This window comes from Pseudorasbora parva, chromosome 14, assembly GCF_024679245.1.
Source record: "Pseudorasbora parva isolate DD20220531a chromosome 14, ASM2467924v1, whole genome shotgun sequence".
NCBI lineage: Eukaryota > Metazoa > Chordata > Actinopteri > Cypriniformes > Gobionidae > Pseudorasbora > Pseudorasbora parva.
In genome coordinates, this window is record NC_090185.1 from 39,467,734 (window position 1) to 39,474,144 (window position 6,411).

At 40.3% G+C, this 6,411-nt stretch overlaps 1 long non-coding RNA gene across 1 annotated transcript; it reads left to right on the forward strand.

Annotated features, from left to right (window-relative positions):
- Positions 1-4,260: 4,260 nt before the first annotated feature.
- On the forward strand, positions 4,261-5,994 carry LOC137040612 (uncharacterized). Its single transcript, XR_010897936.1, has 3 exons — positions 4,261-4,404; positions 4,672-4,772; positions 5,910-5,994. It is a non-coding gene; the product is annotated as an uncharacterized lncRNA (long non-coding RNA).
- Positions 5,995-6,411: the final 417 nt, after the last annotated feature.

The following is a 6,411-nucleotide window of genomic DNA, read 5'->3' on the forward strand; positions in this document are numbered from 1 at the left end:
GGCGTTGCTCCCAGGAGTGCTGGAGAGAGTACACCGGGACGGGGTTCAGCTCTTATTGGTAGCCCCGTTCTGGCCGGGCCGAGTATGGCTCTCAGACATCATGTCTCTCCTAGAGGGTCCTCCCTGGGAAATCCCAGTCAGGAGGGATCTTCTTTCACAGGCCGGGGGGTCAGTACTGCACCCGCGCCCAGAACTGTGGAAACTGTGGGCTTGGCCCCTGAGGGGGCCCAGTTCATAAACACGGGTCTATCGACTGAGGTGATAGAGACCATGTTGCACTCCAGAGCACCATCCACAAGGAGACTTTACGCACTCAAATGGAGAGTTTTTGTCGCCTGGTGTACGCACCAGACTTTGGACCCTGTTAACTGCCCGGTCAGTTCAGTTCTCGAGTTCTTGCAAGAAAAATTCTCCGCAGGGTTATCCCCGTTGACTCTGAAAGTGTATGTGTCGGCGATATCTGCGTATCATAATCCATTAGATAACGCATCATTAGGGAGACACCCGTGGGTCACGCGTTTCCTCCGTGGTACCTTGAGGCTCAGACCTGCGGCACGCTCCAGGGTGCCGACTTGGGACCTGGCCATAGTGCTGGAAGGCCTTATGTTGGCTCCCTTCGAGCCGTTAGAGGAAGTGTCAGAAAAGTTCCTCACACTAAAAACAGTGTTTCTCCTAGCGATTTCATCACTGAAAGAATGGTGAAAGCATTTCTCTTCCCGAGGGAAGGATATGTTCCCAAGGTCCCGACCAACGTGCCGGGACCAGTAATGCTGCAGGCTTTCTGTCCGCCTCCGTTCACTAGTCAAGACCAAGAGAAGCTAAATCTGCTATGTCCAGTCAGGGCCCTAGATGCATATGTCCACAGAGCTGCCCTGTGGCGAAAGTCAGAACAGTTGTTCGTATGTTTTGGGTCCTCCAGTAAGGGAAAACCGGCTTCAAAGCAGACGCTTAGCAAGTGGATAGTCTAGGCTATTTCACTCGCTTATGAGTCGGTCGGACATCCTTCACCTATGAGGGTCCGTGCCCACTCTACTAGGAGTATGGCTGCCTCTATGGCTCTTATTTCGGGAGTTTCACTGTCAGAGGTTTGTGATGCGGCTGGGTGGTCCTCTCCGCATACGTTTGTGAGGTTTTACAATCTGGACGTAGCCTCTACTCCGGGGTCCCGGGTGTTTCTGGGTTAAATCACACATACAGACATTTGGGACTCTGGCGGCGTGGGTATTGAGGTCCCCTAGCGTTTCGACGCAGCTCGAAGTTCCCTCGAGATAGGGAACGTCTCAGGTTACGTATGTAACCATGGTTCCCTGAGAGGGAACGAGACGCTGCGTCGAGATGCCATACTCCCGGCATGCCTGTGATCGATTGTTCGACTTTTTCAGAAGCTAGTGACTGTTTGGTCCGGGCATGCTTTATAGCTTCCTGGTCGATGACGTCACCCGCCCGTGACGTATCGTCCTGCTATTGGACTGATTACACAAGTGCTTCATGACATGGCACGCAGAGGCGTCCCCTAGCGTTTCGACGCAGCGTCTCGTTCCCTCTCAGGGAACCATGGTTACATACGTAACCTGAGACGATTTATTTACTTTCCTACACTTTCTAGCTGAAGTTGCAAGACTTTTTACACTGTATAACAGAGGAAGAGGATTTGCAAGATGAACAAGCTTGCCTGTGATGAGCCGTCCAGTTTCTTGCAGCTTCACTCACAATTTCTGCTGTCTCAATGACAAAAATTCTGATTTAGTACCGAATCGCTGTGCTAAAGACAGATTGTTGTAGCTGGGTTAGGTGAGAAACGTCTCACATTTAAAGGTATGTAAAAAGCAGCTGATTGGAATGTTAGTTTTGTTTGAAAGTGAGGTTTTCTTGAACTTATTTGGATTTTTAATTCTTATGTTTTTACTGTTAAAGGGGTAGTTAAGCCAAAAATGGAAATTCTGTTATAATTTACTCACCCTCAAATTTTTGTAAACCTGTGGAAACTTCTTTATTCTGAATACAAAGAAGTAATTTAAGGAATGCTTGTCATTAGATACTATGGAACCCAAAACCGTGCAATTTATTAACAAAATTCTTTTAAAAATAGTAAGGTTTATCAGTAGTCATTTTAACTATCTTGACATGCAATACAAAAGTTGTCCAGAGCTTTTTAAAACTGAACTGAACAGGAAGTCAAATAAAAGCGATAACTGTCAGATTTGTCCTAGCAGGGCTCGACATTAAAGGGTTAGTTCGCCCAAAAGTTTAAATAATGTAATTTATTAAACTAAATAACTTGACAGATTGACCGATTTCAAAACTACTTCCTGAAGCTTCAGAGCGTTATTAATCAGTTGTTCGGATCGCATGTCAAACCGCCAAACTGCTGAAAGCACGTGACTTAAGCGCTGTGACCCGCTGATTTGAAACACTGATTCATAAAGCTCCAAAGCTTCAGGAAGCAGTGTTTTGAAATCGGCCATCACTATATAAGTCGTTGTTTTTTTGGCACACCAAAAATATTCTCATTGTTTTATAATAGTAATACTGAACCACTCACATTAACTGATTTAAATATGTTTTTAGTACATTAATGGCTCTTGAGAGAGGAAATGTCATTGCTGGCTATACAGGCCTCACTGAGCCATCAAATTTCAACACAAATATCTTCATTTGCGTTCCAAAGATGAAAGGAGGTCTTATGGGTCTGGAACAACATGAGGGTAATGAATTAAAGACATTATTTTCATGTTTGGGTGAACTAACCCTTTAACGCTTGTCCAAGTGAATTTTTTGAAGGGGCAAGTTTAAGAGATTTTTACTTGCCTGAACGGACAAGTAGCCTAGCCTGATTAAAACGGCAATAACAAAAAATAACTATTTTTGATGCTGTTTTTGTTCTATTTCAGCAGCAAAAATAGTTCCAAACTGCAGAACGATAACTCATCTCACAGCAACACTCGACCGTGTTTCCATTACTGAATGATTCAGTGTTTGAACAAATCGGTTGAGTCAAAGATTCAATAACCCATTCTCATTTTCCAAAACTCAACGATGGTGGTGGGTTTGAGTTGTTAAAAATATTGGGTAACACACGTAGCCGCTGCCTCAGCTTGATACCATGTCCAAATGAAGGATACAACGTGAAGAACCTGAAAGATCCTCAAAACCAAATTGGCCATGCAACTATATTTATACGTCCACTTCAGCGAAACTTAGAAGTCGAATCAGTAAGTTACATACTTCAAACATTCAATGTTTTAACATTTTCATAAAACAAAAGTATGTAAATGTATGAACTATTTTCTTGTAATTATTTTTTGTGATTTTATTTTCTTGTAATTATTTTTTGAAGGCAACTCTAAACAGAGATGAATTAATCGGACCACCTCAAAAATGTGTCAAAAATGTGGTGATGAATTCCCCTTTACAGCTATCAAGTCTCACAGTGATGAGTGTATGAGGTATTTATGTTTTTTTTTTTTTTATGTGGAATCTCTTGTGGAAATGTTTATTTATCCTTGGTTTGGGCTCACAGGACAGAACCATTATCTGAGTTACAGTAGACTTTGTCAGTTTGAACCATTCAATGTATTTATAAACCCTCCTAGTTACTAAATGTCATCTTAATTTGTGTTCTGGAACCACATTAGGATGATAGATTGATGACAATTATTATTTTTGCTTTAAACATAGTCTGTTTTTGCCCCTTTTCTTAAGGACAGTGGAGGTCAGTGGTGAGGTAGTGAGTGTGAGAGCTACAGAAAGGGCCACTTCAAGCAACTCTGAAAGTACAGTTGTGAGGCAGGAGAGAAATGTTGTAAATCCCAGCATCAGAGACTTCACAATGCAAGATCAAGAAAGCATGACAGTTTCACAGATAATCACAATTGATCAAGAGGGCACTGAACTTGATGATTGGTATAGCTGACTTGCACAACTTATCTCCTAATTAGGATATGGCTAATTAAGCAGAGAAATACAGATTTCTGCATTTTTCATCCTGGAAAAAATTGTATATGATTGCAATGAAAAATCTTAAGTTGAGGGCAGCCCTACAGTTTTGTAAGTTTAAATCACTCAATAATGCATTTTAAAATACAACATGCACCCATAGTCTTCAAAGACTACAGGTTTTTCCTCCTCCTCTTCTTTTTTTGTTGTCTTTATCTGACCAGATGCCGGTTAATGTTTGTCGCTCTGGATAATGTCTCTTGTTTTAGATTGGAAATTTTAACCCAGGTGCAACAAAGGCCTCAAAGAAGTACAGAGAAAACCTATTGAAGACATATGAAACGGGAAAGGAGCTCAGTTTCCAAATGGACATGAGAGACAGTCCTGAAGACAGGGAGAGAGCAATCTTGACTTTCTACAAGATGGCAAATGTAGAATGGGCTTGTCCTTTAAAATGTACACTACATGGTAGGTAAAGTAAATCCTATAATGCAGGGGTGTCCAATCCTGCTCCTGGAAGGCACTGTCCTGCAGAGTTAAGTTCTAACCAGCTCCAACAGACTTGGCTTGAAGTTTCTTTAGATTCTGAAGGCCTTAATTTGCTGGATCAGATGTGTTTATAATCATGGTTGGCGCTAACCTCTGCCCTCCACAAGCAGGATTGGACATCCCTGCTATAATGTAATAGGTATGGTTGTTGTTTGCGTTAACGTCTATTATACTTTTACTTTCAAGGTGATCCTGCAATTGGAGACGGCGTGACTCGTTTTCGAGATGTTGAGATGTTTTCGCAACACTCATGTCAAAACTCCAGCATGGTTTTGAACTACAACTTGGTTAGTGACTTAATACATATTCTTTCTTTTTCTGTTTTCTTAGGATAACTTTGAAAGACGTTTACAGCAATTTATTGGCATTAACAGTTAATTACTTGGCATTGGCCTTATGGTTTATACTAGGGCTGTCAATCGATTAAAATATATTCGCGCTCAGACTGCAGAGAATGTGCTCAGTGTAAAAGCGCACTTATCTTTCGACCTGGAGAAAATGTGGTAGCTTGTAGGTAATAACTGCACTTTTGGTTTAGAATATTAATATTAATGCTAACCCTTTTTTTCCCTATTAATATTTGCTGCTGCATCCTTTACATCTATGGCTATCTCAATTTCTCCAACTATGGGATACGCCACGGATGAAACAGAAAATGTGCACTGCGTTAATTGCGCGTTAATAAATTTAGTCCCTTTAAAATGAATTTGCGTTAACTTATTTTTGACAGCCCTAGTTTATACATTAAAAACGTTTTGCATTTGTATTGTAATACATGTCGCATTGCTTTATTTCTTTAACTGCCAGGAGGAACTCTTCTTTTTGAGGGTAAAAGGATCACTTGATTCCCTCAACATCACAGTGTCTTTTAGATAGTGACTTCTTTGTGATGGCAGGCCGTATAATCGGGCACTCATTCCTGCATGGTGGTCCATGCTTGATGCGCTGTTTTTTGCGTGCATATGATACGCATTTTATAGCGTATTATACATACGAACCCCCCACCCCACTACCCTAAACCTACCAAAGAGAGCGTGTCATACGCCATAAAGTGTGTATCATATGCACGAGAAAAACAGCGTATCATATTCACGCCGAAATGAGTTTTGGCGTATACATTCCATGACATTACACACTCGTACTATTTGACATTTTTGTCTTATTTTGTATTAGTTGAGCAGACATGCATTAGTGCCCTTCCATGCGCGATTTTTTCTGTACAACTTAGTTCTAGCCTTTTCTAGTTGTAGCATTGTAAATCTGTAACAGTAGTGCTTATGTTTTGAATATAACGTTTTCTTGCTATGTGTTGGTATAAAAAGAATCTGAAGTAAAACACAAAGTGACCTGATTATTTTGAGTCTTTTAGTTTGCGTTCTGCTTTGGAGGATTTTGGTTTCATGGAATATTGTTTATTATTGCAGAAGGAAACCACTTAAGGCCACAATCTATATATGCCCTTGGCATTATTAGTCTACAAACCTAAACGATCCTGAAAGGAAGACAGGCTATGTAAGTATCTCTGCTTGTTGATTGAAGATGTTTGAAATTTTATATCTTAGATTTTTTTAATGTGTTTGTTTTAACCAAATTTGTCTCTTTAACAGGAACGATACTATGTGTTTGGATCATTTTGAGGAGCGCTATCAACGCCAAGATTGTGGGATCGATTAATTGGGAAAGCAAGGACTGACAAAATGTAAAAATGCGTACATTGATTGCAATGTAAGTCGCTTTGGATAAAATCGTCTGCCAAATGTAAATGTAAATTTATTCGATGTCAAGAACTGACAAAAATGTTTTTTTTATTAAAAATGGTATTGAATGCAGTGTAAGTCACATTGGATAAAAGTGTCTGCCAAATACATAAATGTAATGGAATTGATATATTACAATTTCAATAAATATTCAAATAAATTTGTATTC